Genomic DNA, 21207 nt, shown 5'->3' with positions numbered 1-21207 from the left:
AAAGAGAACTTCTACAGTCAACTCAATGCCGTCGTAGATAGAATTCCGGTATCGGAGAAATGAGCGAAAACGGAGAGCTGTTCGCAGAATTTTGTGGTAATAACGACATGGCGGTCGGGGGATAGCTCTTTCCTCATCGACCGGTTCACAAGGTCACGTGGGTCTCCCGTGACGGCTTTACAGAAAATCAAACCGACCGCATCTGCATCAACCGAAAATGGAAACAGAGCCTTCTTGATGTACGGAATAAACGTAGTGCCGATATCGCGTCCAATCATCACCTCCTCATCGGCGAAATACGCCTGCGTATTGCGCGGATTCGTCGGCAGGAGGAAAGAGTTGGACGACGGTTCAACACACGCCGACTGGAAGATGCCACGATGAAACGGTCCTTCGTTGAAGAACTGAAGACGCGTGTTGCAGATATTCTGGAAGGTGGCAGCGTAGAAGACCAATGGACCGCATCAAGAATGCCTTCATCACCACCAGCGAGAAAAATCTGGGTGAACTGCGCACCCAGAGAAAACAATGGATCACCAATGAGACCTGGAGGAAGTTAGAGGAGCGAAGAGAAGCCAAAGCCGCGATAGAGCGATCGAAAACCAGAGGAGCCAAAGTCTTAGCCCGTCAACGATACGCGGCTCTTGAAAAGGAAGTAAAACGCTCATGTCGACGGAACCAGCGAGCGTGGGCAGACTCTCTGGCGGACGAAGGAGAGAGAGCCGCCGCAACCGGGGACATTCGCCATCTCTACAATATCTCACGACGCTTAAGGTCACTCCTGACGGAATCCAGGTTTCAAAGTGCTCGCGTTTTCGGGGGCACACCACTCGATACGGAAGCAACGCACAACTGTCATTTTTATTTTTTCACGCATGCTGCGACGCAGCAAAGCTAAATCAACAACAATTACAGTTGTGCATCGCCTCCGTATCGAGTGGTGTGCCCCCGAAAACGCGAGCACTTTGAAACTTGGATTCCGTCAGGAGTGACCTTAAGTGGGGCGAAGATGAATGCAACGATGCCTGTGAAAGACGCGAATGATCAGTTATTGACCGACCCAACTGACCAGCTGAAACGCTGGTTCGAGCACTTCGTACAACTTTTTCAAGTGCCAGCCAGGCCATCACCACCTCAGCATGATCTGCCTAGGATCCGACTAATAACACGCGTCAATACCGAAGCTCCATCACTGCTAGAGATTCAAACAGCCATCCAAAGCATAAAATCGAATAAAGCCCTAGGGGTCAATTGCATATCAGCCGAGATGCTCAAAGCTGACCCCATGACATCCGCTCAACTACTGCATCGTTTATTTCGTAATATCTGGGACACCGCAACTTTCCCGGTCGAATGGATGTAAGGTATCTTCGTGAAGGTGCCCAAAAGGTGACCTGACTGTATGCGATAACTGGCGAGGCATTATGTTGCTGTGTACCGTTCTCAAAGTTCTGTGCAAAATTATCCTAGCCCGGATTCAGGAGAAGATCGATGCGACTCTCCGTCGGCAGCAGGCCGGATTCCGTACCGGAAGATCCTGTATGGACCGCATCACTCTGGAGCAGGTCAACGAATTCCAAGAGTCCCTTTACTTGGTATTCATTGACTACGAAAAAGCTTTCGACCGTCTCAATCACGAGAATATGTGGGGCGCCCTGAGACGCAAGGGGGTTACTGAGAAAATCATCGGACTCATCGAAGCACAGTACGAGGCCTTTTCGTGTAGAGTGCTGCACAATGGGGTCCTGTTCGACCCTATCCGGGTCGTAGCTGGTGTGAGGCAAGGGTGTATTCTATCATCGTTACTGTTCCTCATTGTTGTCGATGAGATTCTGGTAGATGCGATTGACCGTGAACCAAACCGCGGACTGATATGGCAGCCTATAACCAGGGAGCACCAAAACGACTTTGAATTGGCTGATGACGTTGCACTTCTCGCTCAACCGCGCTTTGCTATGCAGATTAAGCTCAACAACCTTGCCGAGCGCTCCACTTCGGCAGGTTTAGTCATCAACGTCAACAAAACCAAATCGTTGGATGTAAACACGGTGACTCCTTCCAGTTTCACAGTAGCCGGGCAACCAGTGGAGAATGTTGAAAGCTTCCAATATCTTGGTAGCCAAATGGCGTCAGACGGCGGTACCAAGATCGACATAGGCGCACGGATCAAGAAAGCAAGGGCTGCCTTTGAGAGTTTAAGAAATATCTGGAAAAACAGGCAGATAAGTGAACGCACCAAGATACGAATTTTCAACTCTAACGTGAAATCTGTGCTGTTACACGCTAGTGAAACATGGTGTGTATCAGTGGAGAACTCTCAACGGCTGCAGGTGTTCATTAACAGATGTCTGCGGTATATAATTCGGGCCTGGTGGCCTCACAACTTGATCTCAAACAACGAGCTCCATCGTCGTTGTCAAAAGAGGCCGATAGCAACAGAAATTCGGGATGGGCAGTGGGGCTGGGTTGGCCACACTCTACGTAGGGGTGGAAACGAAATCTATGAACAAGCATTAGACTGGAACCCAGCGGGACATCGCAGCAGAGGCAGACCCAGAGGCTCAAGTCTCAATAAAGAAATAAAAGAAGTCGACCGAAATCTAACCTGGAAACAGGTTAAAGCGATAGCCGGGCAACGCTCAGGATGAAGATCTTTCAAGTCGGCCCTTTGCACCACCGGAGGTGTACAGGATCCATAAGTAAGTAAAGTAAAGTCGTTTCCTGTTGTTGATGTATTTGTTATTATCCAAAGATGGTCTAGTAGCCTAAAAATTTGAACATATCGACATAAAGAGAGTGAATCATGAGCAAAATATGATCAGAACCCATCGAGCTAGAGAGATATCGAGATAGGGAGGTTATTGAGATGTAGAAAGCCCAAACGTATGTAGATTGAAGAGACTGAAGAAACCATCGACATAGGGAGAGATATCGAGATATAGAACCTCGATATGTAGAAAGTCGAGAGTCGAGAGCAGTCTTCCCAAACGAACATCAAACACGCTGAGTACAGCTGTCCGAATACTGCATCTGTACCCTTGCTTCGTGTTTATACGTATACGCACGAAATGTATACTTGTACCCGAACTTGCGTTCGAGTTTCATTTTGTACCGATGTACTGTACATCTGTACAGTACACATGTACACTCTGGCTGTAAAATTTGCAGTTGAATAGCGTTCCAGAAGCTTCTCAAACAAAGCAAATGTAGACAGTGAACAAATTCATAGATGTGCGGATATAAGCAAATTTATTATATAAGGTACCCCGGGGCAAGTGAAAATACGGGGTAAGTGGGTACTATGGCTGCCGATTAATCGATGAGTGTTTTTAATGGTAACAATGTTCTAGGAAGATGAAGCAGAACTATCCACGAATACGCCTGACACAAAAATATTTGGAATCAAAATCATTTGCGGCACCATACCAATGGTATTGCTTAATCATGACTTTTAACTACCGGCAAAAGCTATTACTTTTATTTTAATTCAATAGATTTCCAACAAAATACTCGTTTCTAAATTCATCATTGATGTGGAAAGTGAATATTTTGAGCAATTAAATAATTGTGTGACTTCGAAAACTATTTAAAAGCTTTGATTAAAGCCAAAATCTGCCATTTTCACTTGCCCTTGAGTTTAGACATAAATGGGGCAAGTGGGACATATTTGAACAACATTTTCGATAGAGCCATTTTACCAGTTTTTAGATGGTTGTCTAGTGAAAAATAATTTCGACAATCATATATCATATGGATCTGAATCAAATGCAGTTGATATCGTTGGTTTCGTTGTTAAGAAACGTTGGTTTAAGTTGTAAAGTTGATTTACGATATGTGTATTTTACTTTCTGAAAATTATCTCTCGCATGGAAAATAGTAATGGTTATAACTAATGCGAAATTTTCCGTTTACAGTACAAATAATCTACATTTTCTACAATAGATCAATAGGTTTTGTCTTGTGTTTTGTTATTTTTCAACTTCGCATCAAATTTACAGATTTTCAGATAAATAAAGTGCTTAAGAAATAAATTGACCATTTCGTTCTATTGCAAATTTACAACACTGCGCATCGCCTGAATAAAAAAGTTCCTTTTAATGTTCTGATTTATGTAATACTTTGTGTTCTAAACAGAGAAACATTCATTCGAACAAAAATTTGCTTATCCTTTCCATCTAACACATTTGGTAAGAAAGTAAGCTAATGGTAAGCCAGGCAACGGCCAATTAAACAGTAAACCGGCTGTTGTCTTGTTTGTATGTCTGCTAACATTGTAACCCCTTTCTTTTTGCAAAAAACAAAAGTCTGACAAGCAATAAACCACCATCCATGATCTGAAATACTAAGACTCAGAAATAACATGAACATTATATCTACATTCTTCAAATTAGTGTCGTTCGACAGTATAATGCAGATTAGGTCCCACTTGCCCCGTTTGAAGGGGTAAGTGGGTCCTGAAGGAAAATTTATTTATTGCACTACCAATATTTTTGTAATTGAATAAATGGCTTTCAACACCTCTACACTTCAACAATGGAAGCGTATAATGATGTATCAGTGGTTAATGTACTGAAATAACCTGTTTTCTAAGTATGCGTTAATAATTTTGCTGAACTAGCGTTTTTTTGGGTCCCACTTGTCCCGAGGTACCTTATCAATATTTTCATGAGGTTTTGTACTTTAGAAGGCTCAGTAAAACCCGGATAAAAGGCTCATACTCAACAGTGTAAACGATTGAATTACCATATGCTCTACGGTATACAATAAGATATATTGTTTCTTGATGGTTGTCCATATTGTATCAACATCGTGGATATAATACGTCAACATAGTTCTCTAATGTAACAATACTTCCAATTGTTTTTAGAACATATACTGTATAAATTTTAATCAATGATAACTTCTGAAAATGTTGTTCATATTGCATATAAGCATTTAACAATATTTATCCCATTGCCGCAAATATGCATTGTTTTTTTTTAAATTTCATTGTTGAACGGTAGAGCCGTCATAATTAAGAAATCCAATATTGTATTGTTTTACTATAAAAATACAATTCAATGTAATGTAATTTGAACGGTTTTCTTCGGATATTTCAACAATATATTTACGATACACTCTATTGTTTTACAAAAAAAAGTGTATGAAAAAATCTCAGATTTTGTATAGTTACGATACTTAACAACCCGTACGTTTTAATGCGAAAACTTCATTTACAATTTAACAAATGGTTCATAACAATACATTCTAATGTATTTCTATTATTTCATCTTCAATAAAATCTATTGTGAATTTATTGTGTTTTGTATTGTATTGTTTGTTTCTATTATTTCATCTTCAATAAAATCTATTGTAAATTTATTGTGTTTTGTATTGTATTGTATTGTTTTTCTATAATATTTTTTATTCGGGAATGGCCACCAAAAGTGTTCACGCAAAAATTAAGTTTATATCTTCCAATTGTTATGCCCCTATTTTGTTGCAAAGTCAGAGTCAATCGCTTGTTGCATGTTTAGTTAATTCTGAGGACATTTCTGAGAGGACAATGTTGTTGTCATTCGGAATGGTTCAGTTCTACATTCCTAGGTTATAGTTTATTTATTTATTTCGTCAACCGACGACTGTAGTCTGTACAGATTACGAGTATAGTCATTTGATATCATTTTAAAATAAAATGAGGTGTGTGATCTTTGATATCATTAAGTCAAAGAGTTGGTAGTCTGTGGAGGATATTGCGTGATATGTTATGTATGGCATTTTCCAACACGAAGCCGGTTTTTGACAAAAAAGGCTGTGCATCCATGGGGGTTGTGGATAAATTACGTAACGTTATATAGAAAGGAAGGGCCTAAGGGGTTACGTTTAAAAAAAAAGAATTAATTTGTCAATACATAATGTGCTCCAAAGAAGAGGACTGGATTCGCCCAATTTTATGTTAGGTAATTTGTGAGCGGTCCCGTAGTGCAACACGAAAGGCTCTCTCCCGATGGAGCATTTCTAAAAGCGTGACAATACACAATTTAGTTTTATTTATTAGGAATACATTAACAGAGTCGATAAATTGTTCCACTGATCTATGAGTATGCATAGTATTTATAATTATGCGCTTTCTATTCCTTCCCTGTTGAATGTACACGCTCAACAAAAGTTATATAGCGGTATGTGAATCGAAGTCAAATTTATCAACATCTTCTGTAAACTTAATTATTGTTTACGTGATGTTGAAAGCCCATAGCCCTCTCCATCCCCATTGGTGTTGGTGCTGTGTTTACAAAATTTTCCTTTGTTTGCTGTTAGAACTGTCATATTTTTCTTGTTTGCTGTTAGAAAACAACAAACAATGCGTGAAAACACTAAGAAAAATATCGCAAATTTGAACTAGACATCAGGTGAAAATGATAATTTTCATTTTGATTCAGTGTGCAGCAAAAAAAAATTCACTCTGTGATAGTGTTGGTAAAATCTGCTTGGAGACCTCAATGTCAGTTGGTTACCAACGTCGTGAAAAAGTTTTGCAACATTTTTATTCGAAAAAAAAGTCTTCCAGATCCACCCATCACTGTGCATCTTCATTTCAGCGTGCACAGTTTTCGAATTCCATTTTGTTCATTCTCTTTGTCTCTTGCCGGTCGACTCTCGGACCTGAAAGCAAGTTTGTACATGTACATGTACTTAAGTACAAGTTCGTTTAGGTAGGTACTGGGTATCCCTTTGTACTCGAGTACGTCAATAATCCATGTTCAGTGTTCAACACGAGTTGATGGAAATGTACTTGTGTTGAACATCACACATGTTCGTGGGAAGACTGGTCGAGAATCGCCCGCAGAGGACCATAGGTGCCAGTTTAGTTAGGAAGATTACTGTGCAACCATCAATGTGATATTTCTCGGTGTTGAAGTCTAGGCGTTACTAAGTCGTTGCGGCTGTATCCATAGCCTTCCGGGGCGCAGGAACCTCAAGCCGTATTGAGAGTGACTATCCAACAAACATAAAGCGTTTTGTTGCTCCAAAAAATCCGTTTGTACACCCAAAAAAAGTCTTCTTCTACTAAAAAATAGCCTATTCAGCAAAAAATGTTTGTTGGGTATGTGCTTCCATGCGTCTGATTCCCACAGAGAATAAAATATAAAATTTCTTCAACGATGGTGTTGATAGACGATGTACTTATCAGATAATTAATGTTAGATTACTTGAAGTATCGTGTATTTCACAATACAATTTTTCAGAACTAGTTCTACTATTGCAGTTACCTTCAAATAATTTGGCGTTTGAAAACCCAAGTATCAAAGTGAGCTTTCGGGATATGAAGTCTAATTGTACACACTTCCTTCTACTATGATAATAAAATTAATTAGATTTTAAATGTATTTTCTAATAACATTTTCAATTTCAGTTGTGCCGCAATTTTAATATAAAACCAAACACTGTGTATTATGCTCGAACGATCAGCTTTTTGTTTCTACTCGGTGGAATTTTACGAAGAAGGCACAATATGTGTTTCAATTTGCAAATTTGGGCATTGGAATTAAGGCTCGGTGCCATTGATCATAAACCCGGATTTCATCTAGTACATTATCGAACATCATATATCTTTTTCTTTTTAGTACAGTACCATACTATCATAAACTCATGTTAAAATTGATTTCAAAGTGGTGTACTTTCTCATGACATTATAACGCATTAAAAACCATTTTTTAGAGCACCTCGCTTTGTATTGTAAACGAACTTAGTCCGTATTTCAGGCACATTTCCCCATAGGGTCATCCTTTATCCCCATATATTTGAAGGGTGTTCATTATTTTTTGGAGAAAAAAAATAACGACCAGAGCAGAGAATTAACCATGTTTAAGTCGAGGTACAAAATTACGAATTCACGAGCGTTGTAACGTCACTCAACAAATTGCATCGCAGAACGTCATTTTCCCACTCATATTCGGTATTTATGTATCTCTTCGATCCAAAATTTTATAAGGCTCAGAATATGTAATAAAATGCATATGTTTACTGATGTTTGTGTCTTTAAAAAACTATTTAAAAGTACGTCAAAACGTTGTAACGTCACGCCGGAATGTCGAGTCTTCTTTTTATTCTTATTCTCCCACACTGGGACAGAGCCGCCTCGCAGTGTTCATTAAGCACTTCCACAGTTATTAACTGCGAGGTTTCTATGCCAAGTTACCATTTTTGCATTCGTATATCATGAGGCCAGCACGATGATACTTTTATGCCCAGGGAAGTCGAGACAATTTCCAATCCGAAAATTGCCTAGACCGGCACCGGGCATGGTCTTGCTTTGTAGCCGCGCGTCTTACCGCACGGCTAGGAAGGGCCCCCGGGTGACGAGTATTGAAGCCAAAAAAATTCAATTTATTTATACGTCGATTGTGAATCCCAGAATGAGTATGGTGGCCAGAAACGAAAAAAAATGTTAGCCAGGAAAAACTTCAAAAAATTGCTTCACTTTTAATTGCTGGTGCATCAGTACATCAATAAGAAGAAGAGTAACATAAAAGGACTTCATTCTAAACAAAATAAGTATTAACACACTGACCACAAACAATGATGACTGGATGAGGTGAGAATACAACTTTTCTTCACTTGTCATAAGACGAGTTTATACCATCCCATTGAATTCCACCACTTAAGTGCTTAAGTACACTTAAGTGGTGGAATTCAATGGGATGGTATAAACTCGTCTTATGACAAGTGAAGACATTCCACTAAAAAGCTCAAAATAATTTTCTTATCAACTTTTCTCGCTGTTCTGGTGTTTTTATTCTTTTGCGAAGTAGATATATCAACAAATGGTGTAACAAATCTTGGCTCAGGATCAATTGTATTTCACACCGGATGTTTCATAAGTGAACAACCATGCTGGAGCAGCCGTGACCTGGGAATACATATTTCGATGTCTACGGGCAAGTGGGCAACTTTTTTCCAAGCTGAAGTTCAGGCTATTCTGGAACGCTCTTATTCATGTTTGCGCCGAAATTACAGGCATTCAAATGTTTGCTTAACCTTCCTAACGTGTTCGGGTCAATATGACCCGAATCGCACTTGCAAATTGTAAAACTCACTCTTACGGTGTTCGAGTCATATTGACCCGGATTTGATATTTCTCAGCCAAACTCACATGTTTATATAACCAAAATAATCGTCAGCTCATACATTTTCCGAAAGTGACCGCAGATTATTGATCAGCCACACCTACATTCTGTAATCGTCGGATGAAGGAATAACAGTTAGCCAGTGGCCACTTTTAAATGGACGAAAATTTAAAACGAATATAGGGCATGAACGATTTTTTTGCTGTTTTTTAGACATATCTTGATCGTAAAGCATGCACATGGCCAATAAGAGCATGGATGCACACCATGTGTTACAATCGGCTTTGTGTTGAGAACAGTTGACTTGGTAGACCATTCCATCTGAACACCAGCAGATTCGGTGAACTTAAAACATCTGGTTTGGACATATTTGAATCGCAAAGCATGCGCATGGCCAATAAGGGCATGTATGGACCCCATGTGTTGACCTGGTAGACAAAGGCTTTCAAATGCAGAATTATTTGGAGAATCTAGGATATCTGTAGAAATATAAGTCGCATTCATTTTCGTCACCCCTAAAATAATATGTGGCACATTTTTAAGAAAAAAAAGCAATAAAGTAGTTCATGCACGATATCCGTGTACAATTTTTGTCCATACAAAAGTGGCGTATAAAATACGGCAGACTTCAGTGGGCTGGTCACTTAGCGCAAATGTCGGAAGAAAGAATAGCGAAAACAATATTGAACAAAGAACCAGACAGAGGCTTCGACTTCGTGGAAGGCAACGAACACGCTGGCTACATGCGGTGGAATCGAACCTGGGGAGGGGAGCTTCAATGTTCGGGAAAACTGGAGTTATCTCGCCCAAGACCGACGATTATGGAGCTCTACAATATGCCAGGCATATTTATGTGCATCCTCGTTGTAGCCAACCAGGTATCTAGGTTAAAGTGGCCAACTGACGAACCTTCCTCTGACGATTAGGGAACAGCGAAGAATAGGTTTATTGCTGCGTTGCTGCACGCCAGAGAAATAAAACAAATCTCGCGCTTAGTTTCATAGGGGCGTAACTGTATTGATCGATTTTTCTTAATCGATTTTATATTTTGGTTATAACTCAATTGTTTCAAAAGCTACAACCGTGATTATCAATTCTGGTGCAAGATACATTTATCCTTTATCGCACCAAACCATTAAATCATCGACAAACTAGCACAATTCGCCACAATAATAAAAAGAAAACATCGACGAAAAGAAATCGATCAATACAGTTACGCCCCTATGAAACTAAGCGCGAGAAATGATCTTATGGCCTGGTGGAAATGAAAGCTAGGTCGGTCAAGGTGTTTGCAATTTTTGTATTCTTTCATGATTAGTCTTAATGCCTGACAGTCGAACATAAATCAGCATTGAGTTAACCTGTATTTTTTCTGGTCATTGTCACATTGAAGGCGACGAACAAGCTGATATGCCTGATATGTCAAAATTGTTCTCTTGTAATGGAACTATAATTTTAGGGACATTCAAAACTGTAGAACGTTTGGAAAAACACCTGCAGTGAAATAAAATAACAGGGTCACTGTTTGCGGTCGTAAGAATGGACACTTATCACCTAATATTGAACACCGGCAGGCAATCCACACCCAATGGATCAGTAAAACACTTTTTCCCTACACTCCTCAATTTTGAACGTTAAATAGATTTTACAGTACCAAGAGATGTTCGCTTACTGGGGGTTGAAACCCATGTTCCATTGCACATATCTACGGCGCTAGTAGCCACTTAGCCGTTGAGATTTGTCTTCTATAGTCTTCTATAAATGGGAGCCTAACTAGACTAGCACATATTTCAAAACCGCGAAATTGAAGATCCGACAACGTCTTTACGACTGCATTAGTATGGAGTTCAAGTACCGCCAACGGAGGTGTCATTGGGCCAAAATGTGGTATGCTTCAAATAAATGTTACTAAGCTCTAGTACTTAACATTGGAATCAAGTTTTAATTAGTTTGGTACAAGCTTGAACAATGAATTTATCACTGTGTGGGGAAAAAATAATAAATGAGGGAAATTCTTCAAAGTTAAATGTTGTTTAAAATTGGCCCATTCTCATCCCTCACCCCTCATTGGGCCAAGTACAATAAAGTTCAACGGTGACGATGCAACGATTCAATCGTTAATTGAAAATAATTTCCTACATTACGGCTCTTACCAACTATTTATGGTAAATCAACCAAAGGCTTGGCCCAATCTCACCCCTTTTTAGCGTGCATTGCTCGTTGATACGAAAAACCAGAACCGCTATATCCATAAAATTCGATAAAACAACAACAGATTATCGTAACATGATAACCAGGTATCCATCGATCTAAAAACTAGTTATGTAATAGATATGTGGGGCATTACTGATACTATTTTAACACGGGTTCATTCGATCAATATTTTTCATTCAAATTCCAAGCATTATGGTACGAGCACAATTAGTTCTTGGAATTTGCTTTGTAATTTCCTAGACGTGAATTTTACTATAATTTTGAACTGTTTGAAGTTTTGATCAAAATTCGTAACAGTTTCTGAGATATTAGGAGTTAAAACATTTTTCGGTTTTGGCCCAATCTTACCCCCTAGGCACAATGTCACCCCGAACGACGGTATGTAATCCTCGGCGTGATACACATTCAAATTGATTGTTTCTCGGTAGTGAATTTTTCACTATACTCATCATAAGAGTTCAAATTATATCTTCACTTTAACACCAAACCAACTCTCTTTTGCACTGCACTGAATCACTAAGTTACCGACGTTTTAATTGAGTTCAAGAACAGTTGCCATGGAATATTGATTTAGTTATCGTGACTGCATCCGCCACTTATGATTGGATTTTGGTGGCTTCGTGGCTTTTAATCCTGTTATGACTATCGATTTTCCAGGGCATAGTTCACTGCTGTTGTAGCGCCACTTTCACCTTAGTTGATTTAATAAGAATTTGCTAAATTTCCATTTCAATACTGTGTGGTTACTTTTCGTTGCACTTAACCCGTACAAATTGAGGATTTTTGCTTTGCAATTTTACACACAAAAACAAATATTACAATTCTGTATAAATTCTGGGCGTATAAAGATTCTGCAAGGTTTTAATACGAAAGCGTAAGTTTTTTTTATACAAATACTGTATTGAAATAATACAAAACTGTGAGATATTAATACATTGCTTGTATTCAAATCTTCCAAATTTGTAAATGCAAAAATTGTATACAGATTTTGTAAGTTTTTTTTTAAATATTCCGCCGGTGTACTTATACTACGTTAGACTAGAATTTCGAGCATATACTATTGTTGCGTATAAATCACTAAAAATATTTTTTATTTACGCTTCTCTTTTTCAAGTATTTTATTTATTGGAAACGATTTCACATAATCTTGTTCATCTTCTTGGTACACAAGCAAAAAAAAACTTGTTAATTTAATTACCGCAAGATATTTTTCATGCGATTTTTTCACCCCAATAAGTTGAAAACTCAAATCAAATTATGAAGTAAAGTTAATCTATTCGAAGCAGATGTCCACAACATCACATCATCTTATTCAACATTTCCCGAATGATGAATATTATTTGGCATTTTGTAAAAGTTGTCACTATTCTAAAACTGTTATCCGTTTTCTACTTCTAATTAATTTTCACCGATGCCTACCGTAGACAATTTCTTTGCTTTCCCGACCGTACCGCTCAACTAGAAAACCGCAACTGAAAGTTCCCCCCAATTGTTGTTCACCAGGAAAACTATGCCACCCGAATGGGGAATCCTTTCAACAGCCATCGGCTGTTCCTAATTAAATTGAGTCCGGTTGGTCGTGCTGGAGCCTTCCACCTGAACGAAAGTTTGTCCCGTTCGATCCATGCTGGAAAAACGTTTCCTCGCATATGCTTCGTTAGGCTTAAATAACTATTGACTACAGGTAGTCCAGCTGGCTAGTAAACGGTGTGGTACTCGGCATAAGTAGAGTTAGTAAACAAATGCAGCGATAATTGGGGCAAGAGTTGATTCTAATCCGATGCGTTTGTAGCAACGTGCTTTTCACACCGTGGGAACCATGTGAAGCCAAATGTAATTATCTAACAGCAACGCTTCATTTCAATCGTGTGAATGGCACCTCAGACTTATTATGCAATGCAATTGATTTCCCGTAATTCAATATATTTGAAAATATCAATGCAATAATTGGGCGTTTGTATATTTAAAGAATCCGTCGTGATCAAAGGGAACGACTCGATAGGAGCCCAATCCGATCAGGGTGACATATCTTCAAACTCATCCGTCAGCTGCGCTTACAGAACAAATAAGCGCCCGAAAGTCGAACTGCGTGAAATTCCTTCCTGCTTGATCTAGTTCTTTGGGACTGCCCATCACATAATTGAAACATTATCTCCCATCAAACGGTGCTCTAGCACTGAAAAGGACAAAAAGGATACCAGTCCCAAAGTCCTCCAAATGCCCAGGAAATGTACCAAAGAGATACAAATCGCCTTCACGGTTCAGCTGACGGCTCGAGTGTAAGACAGGACAGCGGAATGTAGATGATCGATGAAAATACTTGCCCAAACGGTAGCACTCGAGCGAGTAATTCGATGAGCAGATTATTTTGTTTGGATAAATGTTCTTTTGTGTTGTGCTGCAGTAGTAATCCTATTTTCGCCTCCATCGTCGGGTTTCTTCAAAGGCGGGTAAAGCTGTGATTTGTCCGTGCATTGATTATTATCATTGAATGATTTTTTTTCAAATACTTTTTTCTATTGGGCAGAGTAAACGGAACAGGGAGGAAAAATGAAGTACTTGTTATGAACATGTTACGAATTTGGCAATAAATGTGTCATGGTTCCATGGTCTTTTTTCCTCTTTACCAATGTTCTCTATTAGAAGCATTCTTATTAAATTAATAGTAGTTGAAATCTCGTTCGAAATCTTCCTTTTCATAACCAGCAGTATTTTTGGTTTGAAATAAAGTAAGCTAGGGGGAAAGACGGCTTTGGCAGGGTTTGTTCTATTATTGGCAGGGGGTTTTTTGTCGACCAAATTTTATGAAATATGGCCACAATGTTCTTTGATATGCAAAGAATTTTTAGGCCAAATTTGAGCATAGTCAGACATAAAAAAAACCCCTGCCAATAATAGAACAAAACCTGCCAAAGCCGTCATTCCCCTATCTGTTATTGAGATGATCAATCGATACGCAATTTTCGATGAGGAATATTGCTTGAAGCTATATCAGAAAACAAGCATACCTTTAGTTATTCGTGTGAGCAGAATTGATCTACTGAAAGTTGCATTTACCATACTGTTCCCAAATAAACTTTAAATGGATTGTGGAAAGTGGATTGTGTGGAGAAAGTGGTAAAATAAACGCGTTACAGGCTTACTTGGTTTTCTTGAGAACCGATTAACGACGGATCAAACGTCAAACAGAGACAATTTTTATAAATTTCATTTAAGTGATTTTTTATATTATAGTAAGTTTATCATTAACTGAGACAAATCCTCGATTAATTCTAGGAGTACAACTTGCAGACAAATCATCTGCTTATTGATTTCAAAACAGTGCTCTGTAAAAATGAAACGGCGAAACGGCGAATGGCGAAACTACGACTGATCATTGAAGCACTGAACACATCAAAATCAAATGTAATGGTTGCGGATATTTTAACGCACGAATTTTTAATTCTAATTTAAAATCTGTGCTGCTTTACATCAGTGAATCGGGAGTTTGCGTTCGATCATATTCTGTGCAGCAAGTACCTAGATACAAGGGTTGGACAGAATGATCGGGACAGGCAAAACTTTCTCAAAATTCAAAATTCATAAATTAATGAAACCAGGTGAATTTGCATAAAAAACACTCAACTGTGATGCTTTCTTTAAAAATCACAAAAAAATTTGCTCGGTTTGCTGATTTTACCTTTACCATCAACATTGCTTTCAGTTGTAAAAAGCTTGAGCTTGAGCTTGATTGACTGCTCGTAGTTGCACTCCATTATGATCAGATCAGCTGTTCTTGCACAGGGAACCAACAGATGTTTGCTTGGGACTAGCACACATCTTCAATGTACAAGTACTGGTGATCTCATTTGTTAGGTCATACTGGCGCCTGCCACGTCAGAATGCAAGTCAATGTAGGGAAGGGGAGGAAATGATGATGCAATCACTCGCCCACTGCAAGCCGAATATACCTCTGCACTTGCCACGAGTTCATGCGGAATTTGTTGGAATTTTGGGTTAGGTTGGAGAGACAGAGGTCCGTCTTGGTTAACGAGCTGCCAATGTGATAGATAGGAGAAGGTAACTGATGGAATTTCTAATTGGATGTAGGAAACGAGCTCTATAGTTCATATCCAATTCTAGCAGATTACTGATAGAATACTCAAGTTGAAGATATAGGAATAGTAATGGAAACGGTATGGAAGTCCATTTCCAGTTCTAGCGATTGCCAGAACATGAGAAATAAAGAGAAAGATACAAAGTAGGAGAACGGAACGGACCTGGGATTGAACCCACGACCTCCTGCGTATGAGGCAGAAGCAGTAGCTATATGACTACCAAGCCCGCTACATTGCTTTCAGTTGTAAAAAGAAACAAAAATGGACTTCTATTTAAAGTTCATAATAAGTCAGTGAGTTACAAGCTGTTACATGAAATGATGTTCAAAATTAAAAGTACAACATCATTTTAAGGGTTCTTTGCTTTTCATCGCATTGGTGGTAATCGTCGACGTCGGTAGTCGTCATTCAACCTCAACGAATTAGCATTTTATGTGAAAAAGGGTTGATTACAAAAATGGCGTCTGTTGCGATCCCGCGCGATGCTAAAAATGTATTCCAAATAGTAGCGTCTTAGCGAAAACTCATCGAGTGGCCGTCGGACAATACAAGCGCGAAGTGAAATTCAAATGCAAGGTTCCGACGAGCGTTTGGTTGCAGTTAGTTATTGGAAAAGCGCACAGGGAAAAGAAAATTGGTTCTCTCTCTAGCTGATGTCAGTAGGCGGTCAGTTGTCATCGGAACACCCGTGAAAGCGTGAGTATTGGAACTTGTGAGGACCAGAGCTATGTTAGGCGCTCCTTCCCGGATGTCAACTCACTATTTCGTAGCCCATCGCCAAACGATTAAGTTTTGCACTTTGAAGAAAATTCATCTCGGATCAACCTTCTTCTGTACGAAATGATAGTCCGGGAAAAATTGATTTCATTTAAAAATTACACAGAAACAAAACCAAAGAAAAGTTCGCCAGAAAAGTTCACTTTCTGCCGACTACAGCCAAATTGATAAAGACGAACTTTAGAAGAAAATTTCTACAGCAACCACGGGTCAAGCCGAATTCAGAATCTTGCGAGAAAATTTCATATGATGCTTTGAATTCCCAGTCCCATGCTTCGGAGCCACTCTCTGTAGAGTTACGATCGAAAAAGCGCGCGCGCTGGAAAGTATCTTTCGAGTATCTAATGAAATATCATTAGCTCCGCTCCTTCGTTAATTGTTATGAGTGCACATCATATAACATAACAGCATATAAAGGCCTTAACAGATCACAAAGGGGCGGAGCCAACGTGCTAACTTTATTGATTTCAAGAAAGCTGCTTTCTGCCTTGATCGGTATTCCGCAGAGAGCGGTGGAACAAGATTTTTGTAATCCTTTTTATCGTGATTTTTTATTATCGGTGGAACAAGATTTCACCAGTGGCGATGCTGAAAATTTATTCCAAATGGCGGCGTCTTAATGAAAACTCATCGTGTGGCAGTCGGACAAGAACAGCACGAAGTGAAATTCCAAAGCAAGATTCCGATTTGCGTTTGGTTGCATTTAGTTATTGGAAAGACGTATAAGGGAAAGAAAATTGGTCCTTCTCAGGACCAACATTTTCTGGTCAGAAAGGGATGATTGCATCACCGAGATAGCTTATTTGCTGATAGTGATGTCATCCATTCGAACAAATTTATATTTGCACTTTGGAGAAAATAAATCTCGGATTAGTCTTCATTTGTATAAAATGATGGCCCGGAAAAAATCGATTTCATTTCCAATGGAACAAAACAGACACGAAACCAAAGAATCTTGCCAGAAAATTTTACTTTCCGCAGACGACAGCCTATTTGATGAAATCGCTATCTCAGTGGAAAATTTTATTTAGCTGCTTGAGTGTTTGAAATTGCACATTATTAAAAATAAAGGATTTTCCCAGAATTGTCATTGTCGCTTAGACGGATAAATTCGAAAACTTAACCCGAATAGCCTGTTTGTACAGGTAAAGATTTTTCCCAACTGTCAATACCTCTTCGTGGATAAATAATTTTAGTTCTCAAAAGGACTATGTGGAATTAGCTCCATAGAAACGATACACATACGCTTCCATCGCAAGCGGAAACCGAGCGTTGCAAATAAATATATTCAGGGTAAGACGGTATAATATGCCCCCCTTAAGGCAATACCTATGAAAACTTCTTAGTTTTCATCGCAATTTATGCAAACTTTGTCTTATTTGGTAGTCCAAAAAGTCGCAAATGCATTGCGTTTAAGTAGTCTTATAAAAATATTTCTAAGAACGAGCAATAAAGCATTTTTGATGTGAATGAATGAATTGAATGAAAAAATGGATTTCAAAAAGTGCCTGGGCTATACGCCCCACCGTAACCAAAGACGTTTAATAGCCCTTCATTAGTATTTTATCTATCCCATAATAAAAAAGTTGCAAATCCTTATGTGCTTGATATTAAAAAACCAACATAGGTCCATTTAAGCAGGTGTGAATTACATTACATTATTCTCCATACAATTTGGAAGCAACTTCTGCCAGCTCGCTGCGCTTGTGTCCACTTGGTAAGGGCATATTGTCCTGCGTACACTGGGGCGTTTTGGCCAGGTAAACATATTTTCGAAAATCGTTACATTTTTAAAGATGGAAGCAATTTTATATCATATTAACCACTGCGAAAAGTTAATTTGTTGCCTAACTGAGTGTTCCAGTGCAAGTTTTGCGGACAGTATGCTACAGTCGCTCTAGAATGTTGAGCAAACAAACATGAAAAGTTACATCAAAACTGTAACTTTTTGTATTTGTATATTTCATTGTGTAAAAATACTTCCACATTCACATAGTATCATGGTTTTACAAATATTTATAGGTACCAACTGATTTTTACCCATAGTTAGGTATAGTTTTCTCGAAATCAAAGGGGGCGTTTTGGCCAGGTGGGGCGCATTGTACCGTCTTACCCTACTTTTGGTTTCACGCCACTTCCAATTCTACTTATTTTTTCTTTATTTCAGACAATTTTTGAGGATGGTGTCTTTTAGTAGTGTGATGTCCTGCACTGAAAGCCAGGCGAGAGGCTTCAGGGGCGATTCGGCTGATGAGTCGTGTTAATCCCTGCTACACGGCTGGAGAACATAATCTCGGCTTCTTGATTCAGTTGACCTCCGAGCTGTTTGCTTAAGGCTGCCTTACACCTCGGGAAAATTTTCCGCCGGAATTTGGTCCACGTGTATTTCAAAGGGGGCCGGGATTTTTATTTTCCGTGTCCAAATTCTGAAAACATCGCTTATGCAAAATTACATGAGGAAAAAATTGGCGGACCAAATTCCCGAGGTGTGAGGCTACCTTTAATGTTAATAAAGAGACACAAATTATGACAAATACCATCCATTTTGTATGGCTACTTGGCTTTACGTCACTTTAGCGTACAACCCGATTGGGCTGCAACTTTGAGTTTTTCCCCAAGGCTCTGTATGTAAAAATGTCACGTTGAATGATAGATTTAAAAAATAATAATTCCTAGTCGTCGATTACTTTGACTCATATCGCTAATCTACAGTAGGTTGCTCTGTTGATTGGACTCTACGCCACTACCCATAATTCTATTACCCTCCGCTACCCCGAACACCCGAATTAGTCATTATTTTAAGTTTATACTTCATTTCAATGAAAAAATGTTACTCAATAAAAGACTCTTTCAATGCAGTATAGAACTAAGTATTCTGGTCGCTGTAGTAAAAGCAACGGATTCTGGATGAAGCATGTAGGTGAATGAGTGAGTAAAAGTGAGTGAGCTAGTGTGTAAAAGGCTCAAGGCTCTCTCACTCCATTTCGTTGAATAGTATTTTTCCAGGTTATAATGACAGGAATGACAGTTAAAGTTAATTTAAAAAAAATCTAAACTGTTGGTTAAGGTGGTTATACAACAAAGCCACAATTCGGCCATCTTGGAAACCACGTGCTTTTTCTAGTGATTTTTCAAGAGCACGAATTGAGAGATCCACAACGCCCATGGGGATGAAACATCCGTAGATCGTTTGCTTACTCATGCTAAACAATCGACTTTAATTTCAGCATTCTACGAAAATTATTACGCTAGATTTGAAATTTTGATCATAGGAGTAGAAAACCGTGTGGTGAATTTAAAAAAAACAATCAAGCCATTGTATAATCATCTTAAACAGAATCTGTAATGCATTTATCTAAGTATTTCTTTTTTTATTCTTTGCACAGATTGTCATTTTGCGATTCATCGATATCTGTTGATGTTAAACACAATAATAGAATACTACAGATACGAAATGTTTTCGGGGTAATTGCCTTTCGGGTAAAATTTTTTCGTGATAGTGTCCCATTCAGGATGATGGTTTTCGGGGTACTGTCCCATTCGGGGTAATGGCGTTCGGGGCACTGTCATTCGGGGTAGTGGGGTGGAGCCGTTGATTGAACAACCTTTAAAAAAGTTGAAAAAATATACGGAATTTCGTAAAAGAATACTGTGTTCTGAAAGTTTTGAGTGATGCTTGCCAATATTATCTGCATCGTATTATGAATTCATAAAATATATTATTGTCATGTTCATTCATGCTATATGAGAAATCCAGGAATTATTGAAATCAAATTAAATTAAATATTTAAATACCAGGCAATTCCTAAATAACAGAAAATCAGGGTTTGAATCCAAAGGAGAATGAGAAAATCTCCCACTTATCATGTCTGTATACACTCTCGATAAATAGCATACCGTAAGAGACGTTTTTCGGTAGCTGTTACGATAATAAACTGATTCGCGGGGCTAGAACCCACTATATTTTGTTTTCAATAAGCCCCGATTGCGGAGGCACCGGTTCTGATGATGCATTTCAACTTGTTTTACACAGCTGTGCGAAAAAAATATGGTCCCCAACATGAAATGAGCGAGAACAACGCGTTTTATCAAACCCCATCGGTGGGGGCCGCCTATTCGAATCAGTTTTTTTTTTCAACTTGTATACATAGTTTTGTTTTCATGGCTTTCACTTATTATGATTTGAAAAGGTTTTTGCCTCTCTTTTATCGTTGTTCGTTTTCTATTGAGAGCGATTTCTGCAATCTCTGGTTATCTAGTATAATTTTTTTTTATTAAGCGAAATTTAGTTTTGAACTACCCTGGAAATCGCTTTTACGCGAATGTTTTCACGTGTTTTTGCCCATATTCCGCGTTTCGTTCCACACCAATCAGCTAGAATTCCAAATGGTAATTCAAATTTAAAATTTACGAATTTATTTGATTGGTATCTTCAAAGTTTAGTTAAATCATCAGAAAATATTTTGAAAACTTATCAATTTCTAATCTGAGCGCATGTCATTAGGAGAAAAAGTCTTATATTTTCTTTTACTTCATACAAAAAAGAATATGAACAAATGCTATTAGAGGATGAAACATATTTGTCACTTTGAAAGGGCAAAACATGTTGTTTTAATACGTATTAATAAGTATTTTAACAGTTCCTCGCTCATTATTGATTTTTTAGAAACCCCATGAAGTTCATTTAGAATTGAAAAGATCCAATCTAAATAGTTTAATTTATAACCCCCATTACCTTAGGGGTCATTCAAAAATGATGTCACAAGTTTTAGGGGGGAGGGGGTCTAAGATTTTGAGACAGTACATGTACTAGGTATACAAAAAAGCGTGACAGAGGGGGGAAGGGGGTCTAGAAAACCAAAAAAGTAGTGGACGTCATATTTAAATCGCCCCTTAAAACGGCTAATGTCTGAATTGAAAGAAGGAATCATATCCTCTTCGCCTTCTGCCAGGCAAGTGAATCCTTCTAAAGAAGCAATCATATCTCCCCTTGCCTTAAGCCGAGCAAATGA

General features: G+C 38.6%; 1 protein-coding gene across 2 annotated transcripts in view; it reads right to left on the bottom strand.

Annotated features, from left to right (window-relative positions):
* LOC134213329 (neither inactivation nor afterpotential protein C) overlaps positions 1–12802 on the bottom strand; it is a 50817-nt gene extending 38015 nt beyond the window's left edge. Inside the window, exon 1 of one of the 2 annotated variants that reach the window (XM_062692311.1) lies at positions 12741–12802. The gene's annotated coding sequence lies outside the window, so the exon portion shown is untranslated. Of the gene's footprint in view, positions 1–11669; positions 11690–12740 lie in introns of those variants that run through there. The other variant, XM_062692310.1, reaches the window with a different exon arrangement.
* Between the last annotated feature and the right edge of the window lie 8405 nt (positions 12803–21207).

The sequence above is a fragment of the Armigeres subalbatus genome, chromosome 2 (genome assembly GCF_024139115.2).
Source record: "Armigeres subalbatus isolate Guangzhou_Male chromosome 2, GZ_Asu_2, whole genome shotgun sequence".
In the NCBI taxonomy this organism is placed as follows: Eukaryota; Metazoa; Arthropoda; class Insecta; order Diptera; family Culicidae; genus Armigeres; species Armigeres subalbatus.
This window is presented reverse-complemented; position numbering and strand designations above follow the sequence as displayed.